The following is a 15,103-nucleotide window of genomic DNA, read 5'->3' as shown; positions in this document are numbered from 1 at the left end:
TTGATATCACCTATTCGGTGTGAACAGGGACCAAATGACGACTCGTGGACGCGGACGCGGTCGAGGTAGAGAACGGATTAGTAGTGCAGAACCTGGAACATCTATGAATATGATGCCAGGGCATCTTGGCCAGTTTCACTGACCTTTTCTTTACTGTTTTTAGGTTAGTTTCATGCATTTCCTTAGGAAATAAGCTAGTTTTGGGCAGATATTCACTTACACCTTGATTCAAGCATACATTGTACATTTTACTTTATTTAATGAGGATTTTGCATAAGTTTAGTGACAAATTGTATGTTGCATTGCCCATGACTTGGACTAGAACTTTGATGCACTCTATTGCTTGATTTTAGGACCAAAGGAAGCAAGGAATGAGAGGTAACTTGCAAAGTTAATGAGAAAAGTGATTGCCAATAACGCTCTCGAAGCCATCATTGACCACGTTAAGAGTCACGTTTACTAAGTTAACGTGAACTCTAACGTGGAGAAGGGAAGTTGAGCCAACGTTAGTGACACTTAACATTGTCACTAACATTGGCAAATGCTCATAAGTGGCCACGTTAGAGTCCACGTTAACTTAGTTAACGTGGCCTCTAACGCTAAAGAGGGGAAGAAACGCCAACGTTAGTGACATTCAACATTGTCACTAACGTTGGCCTAAGGAGAAATATACCACGTTAACTCCCACGTTAACTTGGTTAACGTGGGAGCTAACGTAAGAAGCAATAGTGGTCGACAACGTTAGTGACACCCAACATTGTCACTAACGTTGGAAGCAACCACACAACCCCCAAGGAGCCACGTTGGCTTCCACGTTAACTAAGTTAACGTGGAAGCCAACGTTGATGAGTGAAAGAATGGCCAATGTTAGTGACACTCAACATTGTCACTAACGTTGGGGATGGCTAAGCATGGCCACGTTAGAAGCCACGTTAACCTAGTTAATGTGGACTCTAACGTGAGGCATAGGGGCACCTTGGAACGTTAGTGACAATGTTGAGTGTCACTAACGTTCTCGAAGGATGGCAAGCCCACATTAAAGAGCCACGTTAACTAAGTTAACGTGAGCAGTTAACGTGGGCTCTAACGTGGGAACAAAGGGGGCTTTTCAAAGTTATTGGAAATGTTAAGTCTCAATAACGTGTGCGAAGGACTTAGAGGCAACGTTAGTGGCAACGTTTATGCCACTAACATTGAAGTTAACGTGGATTTTACTTAGTAACGTTAGTGAGAAATTTGATTGTCACTAACGTTCTCGAACTTATATTTTCACTAAACGTTAACACCCCTAACGTCCTGAGCTAAAATCTCTGCCCACTTCACATTTTCTCTCTGCAAGTAAAGCCAAGCCCAAATAAAGAAGAGAACTACTTCAAACTCAAGATCCAAAGGCCCAAGACTTGAAGAGCCAACTAGAAGCTGAGACAAGTAGTATATATAGGAGTAGCTTTGAATTGTAAAGGAGAGCTGGAAGTTGGAAAAAGAGAACTACTCTCTGTATTTTACTTTCTCTGCAATTTCTAGTTCTATGATGTATTCTCCATCTTTGTTTTCATTTTCTAGAGCTATGAACAACTAAACCCCTTTCATTGGGTTAGGGAGCTCTGTTGTAATTTGATGGATCAATACTAATTTTCATTCTTCTTCTTCTATCTTTTCTCTTGATTTTACTTGAAAGCTTTCGATCTTCATCCAATTGAGTAGTTATCTTGGAAAAGAAGCTATTCAAACTTGGATCTCTTTTGAACCTTGAAAGAGGAATGAAGAGATCAAGCTAGAAATGCTTTCTCATGCTGGACCAAATTGGGTTTGGATGGGTATGTGATTATAACCCTCTCAATACTTGATTTGGGAAATGCATGTGGTATAATCAGTGACCATACTTCATCTCTTCTCATGAGCAATTGACCAAGGAATTGGCTATTGATCAAGATTTGAGAGATTGAATTGCAAGAAATTGTAATTCAATCACTTAAGATTGCCAAGGAGATCAATGAGTGCATTGATTGAGGAAGAGATGAAAATGAACTTGATCCGGAGAATTGCAACATCTCCTAAGCCCAATGAACTCCCCATCTCTGATCTTACCCATTCTCTTTAATTTCTGCCATTTACTTTTATGAGCAAATTCCCTATTTCCATTTACAATTCTGCAATTTATTTTCAGTCATTTACTTCCAGTCCTTTAATTCTAGCATTTACTTTTCTGTTATTTACATTCCCGCCATTTTATTTTCTGCAACTCTCAACCCAAATTCTGGATTCGCTCAACTAGAACATTCTTCTAATTAAAGTTGCTTGATCAATCAATCCCTGTGGGATTCGACCTCACTCTATTGTGAGTTTTTACTTGACGACAAATTCGGTACACTTGCCGAAGGGAGATTTGTTGAGAGACAAATTTTCCGTGCATCAGAATAACCCTGTGAACTTCATAAGTGCCCTGAAAAATATGGTTGCTGCTATGCAGGCAACGACTGAGGTCCTTGGTCAGCAATTAATAATGACAATGAGGATAACAGCAAAAATGGCCCGATGACACTAGCAAGTGTCATCGGGCTAGAGTCTTAATAATATTTACAATGTATTGTTATAATGGCCTAACAGAGATTTTATAAAAGAAAGAAAGGCCCTAAATATTTCAACACAACGAGTTAAGTAATCATTCAACTTTTGGCTCAGATTTGACAAAGAAACTTCTTGCTTCATCTTTAGTAACTCCATTGTAAAGTTAAACTAAATAACAAGTTATGAAAGAAGAAACATTGAATTTTAAATGGTCCAACCAAGAAAAACAAAAAAAATGCAAAAACCTGTCTACAACTTTTGATTTGGGGATCAAGTGATTCCTTTTGAAGAAAAGAATCACAAAAACCATGAAGGTTCTTCTCTTGACAGAAACTCCAAATATCGCAAATGAAATCATTGAATTGTTTTAGTTCCTTCACAGAAAAAAAAGTTATCATTGACCTCAAATACAACCAAGAGGAATAATAGAGGAATAAAAGTTGGTTAGACATGGAAAGTCATGACTAGCTCTATGGTGCAAAAGCGAGGAAGATGGGTTACCTGCTTATTGATATATCCCTTGCAGAGCACAGCTAAACATTCCAATACTTTCAAATTGTTATCGCCTTCGTGGGAATCCTCTATGAGATCATAAATTTTATTGGCCATAGCATCGGTTGCTTTTACAACCCAATCTGGATTATCTCTACGCACAAACATGGCTTCAAAATCTTGTACAGGAGTCAGATCCCCAATGTTGTCGAGTTCAACATTCGATTTATCTTGAAGGAGATTTGAAGGTAGAACAAGTATTTTTCCTTTATCATTTTCCTTACCAGAACCATATTTTTCCTCTCTCAATAAACGCCTTGACTTTTAATGTTATAAGATAGTTCAATTCAAACATGAAATATATACAATGTTCGTATAATGTAAAAGAAGTTTGATATTTTGTATAAACTAGGAGAAAAGACACATGTCTTACCCTCGAGCTTTCCTTTAACTTAAAAGACTGACAAAATTTTTCTACCACAGATTTGTTTTGTTGAAAGAGCTTATCATCAAGTTTTATGATTTTCTTGTGGGTATCATTAAGAGGGGGTACTACAACATTTGCATGCTTTAACTTGAGCTCAAGATAGTGATACAATCATTGAAAAGATATATGAACATTCTTATGCTGACTTTTACACAATGGGGTAATAACTGATTGGCTCAAATAAGGATAGCAAGGACAAAGCATAATTGAAAATTTTGAAAAATATAAATTCACTACCCATAAGAAACAACCATTAGATAAAGAAATATCATGTCATGAATATCAAAATATAATCTTCTTTAAAAAATAAATAAGAAAAAAATGGAGGGAATGAATGAAACACGGGATATAAACTAGAAAACATAAGTGAGGGAATTCATGCCTCCAGGACTCGATTTGGTGTAAAATCAGGTAGCAAAACTTCCTCTTTTCCTTGTGGTGCAAGATCAAGTAGTTTAACTAAGTTAGCTTCAACCTCAAGCTATTGTTCATTTGGCTGCATCAGTGTAGGAAAATTACTGAAAGAATAGAATTGAAACTCTCGCACATCCTCAGCAAAAGGTAGTACATTGAATATAACGAATCAGGCTGCATAGCATGACCATGCAACAAAGAAATTATTTCAAAAAAAAATAAAAAAATCATGTCAGTGGAGGTAGACTAATTAAAAAATAAATTAAAAAAAAAGATGGAAAAAATGTACAATATTTTCCTTGTTAGAAAGATTGGGCGTCAGGACCCAATGACGACATTCGCTTGTCCTTGTCTCCAAACACAATGTAGTATTGCCACTTTATTCATTTTCTTTATAGCCTTTGCTAGTAAAGAAAGTGCAAGTGTGCCTTTTGTATTTCCTATTTCAGCTATGAAGACATTGACATCTTTCATGTATTGGTATCCTTATCAGATGGTATAGGAGAAAAGAAAAGAAATAGCAGAAACAGAGTAAGAAAATCTCCATCATCAAATTCAAATCAAATAAAGCATATACAATTTTACCTTAATACATAACTTTTTTTAGTTTGAACTTAATAGCATCCTACTTAGCTTGGGATATAGGAACTATTTGAGGCCCATATTGATAACCTTTAATTCTTTGATCTGGTAGGACAACTTTATCAGGATCTTGAGAACTCTTGTACTCATAATCCACTTTGACTTCTGGTGCACGAAATTGTGATCACAACTGCGCCAACATCTTAGTACGCACGATTGTAATCTCAATTATTCTTCACAATTCCGCACAACTAACCAGCAAGTGCACTGGGTCGTCTAAGTAATAAACCTTACGTGAGTAAGGGTCGATCCTACAGAGATTGTCGGCTTGAAGCAAGCTATGGTCATCCTTGTAAATCTCAGTCAGGCGGATTCAAATGGTTATAAGGTTTTGATAATTAAAAGATAAATAAAATATAAAATAGGATAGAAATACTTATGTAATTCATAGGTAGGAATTTCAGATAAGCGTCTGGAGATGCTTTGTTGCTTCAGAACCTCTGCTTTCCTATTGCCTTCTTCCAAACATGCGTTACCTCCTTCCATGACAAGCTGTATGATCCTCTCGGATGAAAACAAATCTATCTGTGCTGTCACCGCAGGGCTAATCATCTGTCGGTTCCGACTAGCGTCGGAATAGGACCATTGTTCTTTTGCACACTGTCACTTGTGCCCCACATTTGCAGGTTTGAAGCTCATCACAGTCATCCCTTCCCAGATCCTACTCGGAATACCACAGACAAGGTTTAGACTTTCCGGATCCCGGATCCTACTCGGAATACCACAGACAAAGTTTAGACTTTTCGGATCCCAGGAATGGCTGCCAATAATTCTAGCCTATACCACAAAGGTTCTAATCTTAGATTAGAAACCCAAGAGAATATACTCCAGCTCTCGTCCAATGACTACGTTGAACATCATGTAGATCGCTTTGTGGTTGTTAGGCACGCGACCTTGGCTAAGCAAGTACCGAAGATTGGGTGATTGTCACGGGTCACCCCTTCATTCTGACTTAACTGAATTAAGTACGAGAGTATATCTTGGAGAAGAAGTAGGCGTGAATTCAATAGAAAAATAGTAGTAATTGCATTAATTCATGAAGAACAGCAGAGCTCCACACCTTAATATATGGGGTGTAGAAACTCCATCGTTGAAAATACATAAGTGAAAGGTCTAGGCATGGCCATGAGGCCAGCTCCCAAACATGTACAATATGAAATGTAAAAATGTCATAAGTTGGTCAAAAGACTCTAAAAGTAGTTTTTATACTAAGCTAGCAACTAGGGTTTACAGAAAATGAGTAACTAAGTGTAGATAGTGCAAAAATCCACTTCCGGAGCCCACTTGGTGTGTGCTTGGGCTGAGCATTGAAGCTTTTTCATGCTTAGGCTGTTCCTGGAGTTAAACAACAGCTTTGGTGCCAATTTGGCATTTAACTCCAATTCTGGTGCCAGTTTGGGCGTTTTACGCCAAGATGTTTTAGGCTGACTTTGATAGCCAGTTTGGGCCATCAAATCTCGAGCAAAGTATGGATTATTATATATATCTGGAAAGCCTAGGATGTCTAATTTTCAACGCAATTAAGAGCGCGCCAATTGGGCTTCTGCAGCTCCAGAAAATCTACTTCGAGTGCAGGGAGGTCAGAACCCAACAGCATCTGCAGTCCTTTTTCAGCCTCTGGATCAGATTTTTGCTCAGGTCCCTCGATTTCAGCCAGAAAATACCTAAAATCACAGAAAAACACACAAACTCATAGTAAAGTCCAAAAATATAATTTTTGAATAAAAACTAATTAAAATAAAGTAACTAAAACATACTAAAAACTATGTAAAAAAATGCTAAAAAGGTATAAATTATCCGCTCATCACAACACGAAACTTAAATTGTTGCTTGTCCCCAAGCAACTGAAAACAAAATAAGATAAAAAGAAGAGAATATACAATGAATTCCAAACTTATCAATGAAGATTAGCTTCAATTAGATGAGCGGGGCTTATAGCCTTTTTGCTTCTGAAAATTTTTGGCATCTCACTTTATCCTTTGAAGTTTAGAATGATTGGCATCTATAAGAACTTAGAATTTAGATAGTGTTATTGATTCTCCTATTTCAGTATGTTGATTCTTGAACACAACTACTTTATGAGTCTTGGTCGTGACCCTAAGCATTTTGTTTTCCAGCATTACCACCGGATACATAAATGCCACAGACACATAACTAGGTGAACCTTTTTAGATTGTGACTCAACTTTGCTGGAGTCCCCAGTTAGAGGTGTCCAGAGCTCTTAAGCACACTCTTTTTGTTTTGGACCATGACTTTAACTGCTCAGTCTCAAGCTTTTCAGTTGACACATTCACGCCACAAGCACATGGTTAGGGACAGCTTGGTTTAGCCGCTTAGGCTAGGATTTTATTCCTGTGGGCCCTCCTATCCATTAATGCTCAAAGTCTTGGATCCTTTTTACCCTTGCCTTTTGGTTTAAAGGGCTATTGGCTTTTTCTGCTTGCTTTTTCTTTTTCTTTCTTTTTTTCACTTTTTTTTCTTTCTGCAAGCTTTTCACTGCTTTTTCTTGCTTCAAGAATCAATTTTATGATTTTTCAAATTATCAATAACATTTCTCCTTTTTCATTATTCTTTCAAGAGCCAACAATTTTAATATTCATAAACAACAAATTCAAAAATATGCACTGTTCAAGCATTCATTCAGAAAACAAAAGGTATTGCCACCACATCAAAATAATTAAACTAATTTCAAGATATAATTCGAAACCATGCACTTCTTGTTCTTTTGCAATTAAAAACATTTTTCATTTAAGAAAGGTGATGGATTCATAGGACATTCATAGCTTTAAGGCATAGACACTAGACACTAATGATCATGTAATAAAGACACAAACATAGACAAAACATAAAGCATAGGGAACGAAAAACAGAAAAATAAAGAACAAGGAAATTAAAGAACGGGTCCACCTTAGTGATGGTAGCTAGTTCTTCCTCTTGAAGATCTTATGGAGTGCTTTAGCTCCTCTATGTCTCTTTCTTGCCTTTGTTGCTCCTCCCTCATGGCTTTTTGGTCTTCTCTAATTTCATGGAGGAGGATGGAATGCTCTTGGTGCTCCACCCTTAGTTTTCCCATGTTGGAACTCAATTCTCCTAGGGAGGTATTGATTTGCTCCCAATAGTTTTGTGGAGGAAAGTGCATCCCTTGAGGCATCTCAGGGATTTCATGATGAGGAACTTCCTCATGCTCTTGTTGAGGTCCATGAGTGGGCTCTCTTGTTTGCTCCATCCTTTTCTTAGTGATGGACTTGTCCTCTTCAATGAGGGTGTCTTTCTCTATGACAATTCCAGCTGAATTACAGAGGTGACAAATGAGATGAAGGAAGGCTAACCTTGCCAAAGTAGAGGACTTGTCCGCCACCTTATAGAGTTCTAGGGATATGATCTCATGAACTTCTACTTCCTCTCCATTCATGATGCTATAGATCATGATAGCCCAGTCTACAGTAACTACAGACCATTTGCTAGTAGGAATTATAGAGCGTTGGATAAACTCCAACTATCCTCTAGCCACGGGTTTGAGGTCAAGCCTTCTTAGTTGAACCGGCTTGCCTCTTGAATCTCTCTTCCATTGAGCACCTTCCACACAAATGTCCCTAAGGACTTGGTCCAACCTTTGATCAAAGTTGACCCTTCTAGTGAAAGGGTGAGGATCTCCTTGCATTGTTGGTAAGTTGAATGCTATCCTCACATTTTCCGGACTAAAATCCAAGTAACCCGAACTTCATGTCGGATCTCCGGATACTCACTCTTTTTGAGTTTAAAGGGGACTTCGGGGATCACCTTTTTCTTGGCCACAACTTCATAGAAGTGGTCTTGATGGACCTTTGAGATGAATCTCTCCATCTCCCATGACTCGGAAGTGGAAGCAATTGCCTTCTCTTTCCTCTTTCTAGAGGTTTCTCCGGCCTTAGGTGCCATTAGTGGTTATGGAAAACAAAAAGCTTTAGCTTTTTCCACACCAAACTTAGAAGATTTGCTCGTCCTTGAGCAAAAGGAGAAAGAAAGGAGTAGAAGAAGAAGAAATGGAGGAGATGGAGGGGGGTATGTGTTTCGGCCAAGAGGGAGAGAAGTGTGTATGGCGTGTGAAAATGAAGGTGGTAAGGAGGGGTATTTATAGGGTAAGGAAGAGAGGGTATTCGGCCATGTGTGGGTGGGTTTGGGAGGGAAATGGTTTGAATTTGAATGGTGAGGTAGGTGGGGTTTAATGATGGATGGATGTGAGTGGTGAAGGAAATATCGGGAAGAGGGTAAGATTTGATAGGTGAAGGGTATTTGGGGAAGAGTTTTTGATGGGATTGGTCAATGGTGTTTGGGGAAGAGTGTTATGGAAATGTGTGAAGAGGAGAGAAGAAGAGGTGGGGTAGGTGGGGATCCTGTGGGATCCACAGATCTTGAGGTGTCAAGAAATTCAAGTCCCTGCACCATCCTAGCATTCAAACGCCTATTCTGTGCCAAAATCTGGCGTTTAATGCCAGCTCTGCTACCTTTCCTGGCGTTAAACGCCACTCTGCTGCCCATTTCTGGCGTTAAACGCCAGTCAGATGCCCATTTCTGGCGTTTAACGCCAGCCTGTGCCAAACAGCCCTTTCTGGCGTTAAACGCCCAGAATGCTGCCAGGCTGGGCATTAAACGCCCATTCTGCTATCCTTATTGGCGTTTAAATGCCAGTAAGCCTGTCCTCCAGGGTGTGCTATTTTTGATGCTGTTTTTCATTCTATTTTTGAATTTTTTTGTTGTTTTTATGACTTCACATGATCATCAACCTAAAGAAAACATAAAATAACAATGGAAAATAAATAAATATAATTAAATAACATTGGGTTGCCTCCCAACAAGCACTTCTTTAATGTCAATAGCTTGACAGTGAAGCTCCTAGAGAGCTTCACAGAGATTCAGAGCTTAATGTTGGCCTCCCGACACCAAACTTAGAAATTGAGTGTGGGGGCTCCTTTTGACTCTGTATTGAGAGAAGCTTTTCATGCTTCCTCTCCATGGTTACAGAAGAAGATCCTTGAGCCTTAAACACAAGGTAGTCCTCATTCAATTGAAGGACTAGCTCTCCTCTGTCCACATCAATCACAGCTCTTACTGTGGCTAGGAAGGGTCTTCCAAGGATGATGGAATCATCTTCATCCTTCCCAGTGTCTAGGATTATGAAGTCAGTAGGGATGTAATAGCCTTCAACCTTCACTAAGACATCCTCTACAAGTCCATAAGCCTATTTCCTTGAATTGTCTGCCATCTCTAGTGAGATTCTTGCAGCTTGTACCTCAAAGATCCCTAGTTTCTCCATTACAGAGAGGGACATGAGGTTTATACTTGACCCCAGATCACACAGAGCCTTCTTAAAGGTCATGGTGCCTATAGTACAAGGTATTAAGAACTTTCCAGGATTCTGTTTCTTCTGAGGTAATTTCAGTTGAACCAGATCATTTAGTTCTTTGATGAGCAATGGAGGTTCATCCTCCCAAGTCTCATTACCAAATAACTTGGCATTTAGCTTCATGATTGCTCTTAGATATTGAGCAACTTGCTCTTCAATAATATCTTCATCTTCTTCAGAGGAAGAATACTCATCAGAGCTCATGAATGGCAACAGTAAGTTCAGTGGAATCTCTATGGTCTCTGTATGAGCCTCAAATTCCTTTGGTTCCTCATTGGGGAACTTCTGAGTGGCCAGTGGACGTCCATTGAGGTCTTCCTCAATGGAATTCACTGCCTCTCCCTCTTCTATAGGTTCGGCTGTGTGGGTTATGTTGATGGCCTTGCACTCTTGATAAACCCATATTTTATGATATATATTGTGCTCAATTTAAGTGATTTATTCAACCCTTTACCCACTTATTCATGTAAATTGTATGGTTTCACTTTCCCTTCCTTATTATGTGATATATGTGAAATACATGTTTCCTATGCTTTGAAATTATTTATTTTAATTACCCTTTATTACCATTCGATGCCGTGATCTGTGTGTTGAGAAGTTTCAGATCTTCTAAGGCAAGAATGGCTTAAAGGATGGAAAGAAAACATACAAAAATGGAAGGAAAGCACAAAATGGAGTTTTTGTAGAAATTAGCAGCGACGCGAATGCATGGACAACGCGGTCGCATGCCTAGCGCAAAAAGGAAGCAACGCGAACGCGTGACTGACGCGGACGCGCGCCATGAGCAGAACACAGATGACGCGGATGTGTGACCGAAGCGAACACGTGATAAGGAAAACTCCAGATGACGCGACCGCGTGACCCACGCGGATGCGTGACAGACGCCACGCACCAGAAATTACAGAAAACGCTCTCAACGATTTCTGAAACCCTTTTTGGCCCAGATCCAAGTCCAGAAGGCACAGATTAAAGGTTGTAAAGTGGGGGAATGCATCCATTCATTATCATGTCTTCAATTATTCACTTTTCATAGTTTAGATGTAGTTTTTAGAGAGAGAGGCTCTCTCCTCTCTCTTAGGTTTTAGGATTAGGATTCCTCTTAAAGGTTTTAGAATTTCAACTCTTCATCAGGTTCAACATTCCTTTTACTTTATATTTCTCTTTTACTTTCAGATATTTTAATGCTATCCTTTAATTACTTATGTTGCCAGATTGGCTTATGAACTCTTTATGTTTAAATTGATTTTCTCTTATTAATGCAATTGAGGTATTTCAGATCATTGATTCTTATTTAGCTTTTTATGTTATTGGCTTTAATTGATTAACTGGAAGCTCTTGAGTTATCAACTATCCGTGATTGGTTGTTATGTCGGCTAAATTGACTGGTATTCCACTAATTCTAGTCTTTCCTTAGGAGTTGGCTAGGACTTGGGAATCTAACTAATTAGTTCACTTGACTTTCCCTTGCTTTCATAAGGGTTAACTAAGTGGGATTAACTTCCATTCTCATAGGAGTAACTAGGATAGGACTTCCGAATTTTCATACATTGCCAAGAGTTTATTTTACAGTTATTTATTTATTTTATTTGTCATTTAAATTACTTGTTCCTTACTTTCAAAACCCCTAATTTACAAAACTCATAACCAATAATAAGAACACCTCCCTGCAGTTCCTTGAGAAGACGACCCGAGGTTAAATACTTCGGTTATCAATTTCAAAGGGGTTTGTTACTTGTGACAACCAAAACTTTTGTAAGAAAGGTCGATTGCTCGGCTTAGAAACTATACTTGCAACGGGAATTTATTCTGAATTCTAAACCGTCAATCTTCAGTTCTTCAAAATGGCGCCGTTGCCGGGGAACTGCAAACGTGTGCCTTATTATTGGTTATTGTAAATATTTTTATTTTATTTGTTTATTTGTTTTTGTTTTTCCCTTTTATTTCTACTAGCTACTATGAATTCTCACCCTTCTCGCTTTGAGTTTGTCCTAAATTTGTTGAAAGGAGTGGAAACTATAACAGGAATATGCATCAAGGTCTGAGCAATCAAAGATGGATGGAGCCAAGAGGATCTGATCAACCCTTTAGGCAACAACACCCTCCAAGATATCATTGGCAAGGACCACTCTACAATGCATACCAAGCTGATAGATATGGTGGACCCCCCGTAATCACCAACAAGCCCCACCCTGTGCCTATAGACCATCCTCTCAACATAGCTTTGAACCACCACACTCACAAGTTCCTTTTCACCACTCACCACTGTATGATCCTTATTTACCCCAATTCCAATCCAATTACTCCCTCACACCACCACTTCCCTATGTAGTCCATATCCATCACCTCAAGAATCACAGGCTCGCCTCAAGAAAACAGTAGATCAACTTCATACAACCCTTCATCAGCTGGAGCAAGCAATACATCAATTATCTTCCAGACGTTTAGACACTCAAGGAACTCCAATAGCTTTATGTGGAGAATCTAGGGATAAGCGTAGCATGAAGGAGATACTAGAAACCCCAGTAGGCAGTAATGAGCATAACTTTGTTCTGGAATAATTGGAGGAAGCTCAAATTATCCAAGAAGAAGAAGTACTGATTGAAGATTTAGGAGATGCTGAACCTCCATGGGAATCCAGAGTTGTGAAAAATTTTGTCAAGGACGTTACAATTGATGCTAAGGAGGATAGTGCACAACCCCCAAAGCAGGTATTTCATGAAGAACTAGACGGAATAACCCAAGACGCAAGTTTCCTTGACGATGATAGTCTCAAGTCAAGTCCTCCTAGTAATGAACTCGCATCCGCACGTGAATTCTCTGAGATTGAAGAACCTTATCCAAGTGAATACAAAGATGATATCGAGGTAGATTTTTCTCAACCTCCAACTTATGACTTGAGTGATGCAGAAGATATCGAAGACTTTGATCTAGACGTGGTTGTATTTGAAGAAGTTTGCAAAGAAGTGGAGGAATTCGCAGAGATTACAAGGGAGTAGATCTTACAGAACCACTGGAAACACCTATCCCATGGCCATTACCACCTAATACAAGCTTCAAGTGGGTACAATTCTTAACCTTTATCTTTACTTTTCCACTTGAATATGGTTTGCTTGAAACAGATGGCCAGCTTAGAGCTCTCTGCGGCTTTAAGAGTAAGAGGGAAATGGCTCGTACTCAGAGCTGGTGTACAAGATTCAATAAGGTCCCATGCTTCAATTCGAAGTGCAAGGATTGGTATCAAGTTCAATTGAATGGGTCACGGAAGACGTTTGGTCATCTTGGTGAGAATACAATTTCTAAACCGCCCGGATGGAAGCATATAGATCAAGACAAAGGCGGATTTAAAAGCAAAGTTTTGGATCCTGGAATCTATTCTGACATTCGTCACCCCGGGAGCCTGAGAACCTGTTTGAAGCTGCTCAAAAGCTTCACATGCCTAGTTTGGGACCCCGGAGGCTGCTGGAATTCCAAACATTGGTAGAGATTTCTAGATGAATTTAAGCATAAGCCACCATAACGAGAAGCTCATCAAATGCCCAACTTAAGAACTTTAACTAAAAGTGCTAGGTGGGAGACAACCCACCATGATATGGTCGTTTCTTTTTCAATTTTTATTCCGTACTGTTTGATTTTGTGTTATATTATTTTTATTGAACCTGGATGTTATTCATAACATTTGCATTAGCATTGCATACTGCATAATTGCATACCTGCATATATAAAAAAAGGAAGGCGTGCGACGCGACCGCACTACTAATGCGTTCACGTCAGTTGCGAAAACCACCTCCCACGCGTCCGCGTCAATCACACGAATGCGTGATCTGGAAATCAGCGTAAAAATCCAACGCCCAGAAATCTGGGCTGGAATCGTGTGGCTGGTGTGTGTTTAGCACAAAACGACCCACGCGTCTGCGTCCCTGACGCGAACGCGTCACTTGCAAAACACCCATCCCACGCGAAAGCGTGAGCGACGCGTTCACATCGCGTGGATATTATGGCACCCCAATGGAGACAGAGAGTTGCGCTAAAACGACGCTGGAATTGTGCGTTTAGCACAATTTCCAGCGACGCGGTCGCGTGCCTCACGCGACCGCGTCATTCATCCTTCTACCCATCCCATGCAACCGTGTCACTCACGCGATCGCGTCAACCCCATTCCACGCTGGCCACGCGATCGCGTGCCCCACGCGTTCGCGTGGATTCAAAATCACTAACCCAACCATGCGAAACCCTATTTTCCCCCCGCGTCACCACTCTCCTTCCCCAACCCCCTCTGTTCTCTCTCCCTCCTTCCTCTGCACCCATCGCCATCGCCAACCACCCCTGACCGCTAACCACCCAGACCCACTGCGACGCCCACCCCCTCTCCTTCTTCCCTCTCTTCTTTCCCTATGCCACTGCCCCCCACCGCGAACCAGCACCGTCCGCCCCCAGCACCACCTCCCACCGTCCCAACCACCCTCCGCCCCACAACCCTCGAACCCTCCTCCCTTCCCCTCCCTGTACCCCAACCCTAACCCAGCACCACCAAACCATCCCTGCCGCCACCAAGGTTCGCCGCCGCACCGCCCTACGTCACCGCCGCATTGCCGCCAACACCACCCCACTCCCACCATCTCTCTTAGTTCCATACTTGTGCCTCTAACCACCAGGTTTCACCGAACGCCACTTTTCCTTCATTCGTAGTTAGTTGCATATTTTTCAGTTTATGTTTAAAATTAGGATAGTTAGAGATGTATGTTGTAGTGGATTCTAGGTGGTTAGGTAGCTAGGATGTGGTTAGTAGATTTAGGTCTGATAATTGCACTGTTCGTGCTTATTGTTTTATCAATTTCGCAATTCTGATGTTGCTGTGATATTAATACTGTTCATATGTTGTTCTTTCCTGTTTCATGCTGCTGTTACCCTGCTCTTTCATGTTCATATTCCGTTTGTGTATTTGCAGATTTATTTTAATTTATATGAACTATTCTGCTTGCTGTTTATTACCCGGGAACATCTAATTTTAGCCGGAATGCTGCCCAATTTTCTGTAAATTATTTTAATTTTCATTCATGTTTTGGTTTTGGAAATTTGAATTTGGCATTACTTAGCTTTTCCGAAACCACTTCATGAAT

General features: G+C 40.1%; 1 pseudogene; it reads right to left on the bottom strand.

The window, feature by feature from the left end:
• Positions 1–2,711: 2,711 nt before the first annotated feature.
• LOC112735239 (ATP-dependent DNA helicase 2 subunit KU80-like) lies at positions 2,712–14,617 on the bottom strand (annotated as a pseudogene).
• Positions 14,618–15,103: the final 486 nt, after the last annotated feature.

The sequence above is a fragment of the Arachis hypogaea genome, chromosome 13 (assembly GCF_003086295.3).
Source record: "Arachis hypogaea cultivar Tifrunner chromosome 13, arahy.Tifrunner.gnm2.J5K5, whole genome shotgun sequence".
NCBI classification, from domain to species: domain Eukaryota; kingdom Viridiplantae; phylum Streptophyta; class Magnoliopsida; order Fabales; family Fabaceae; genus Arachis; species Arachis hypogaea.
The sequence above is the reverse complement of the archived record's forward strand: the minus strand, read 5'-3'. Positions and strand labels throughout refer to the sequence as shown.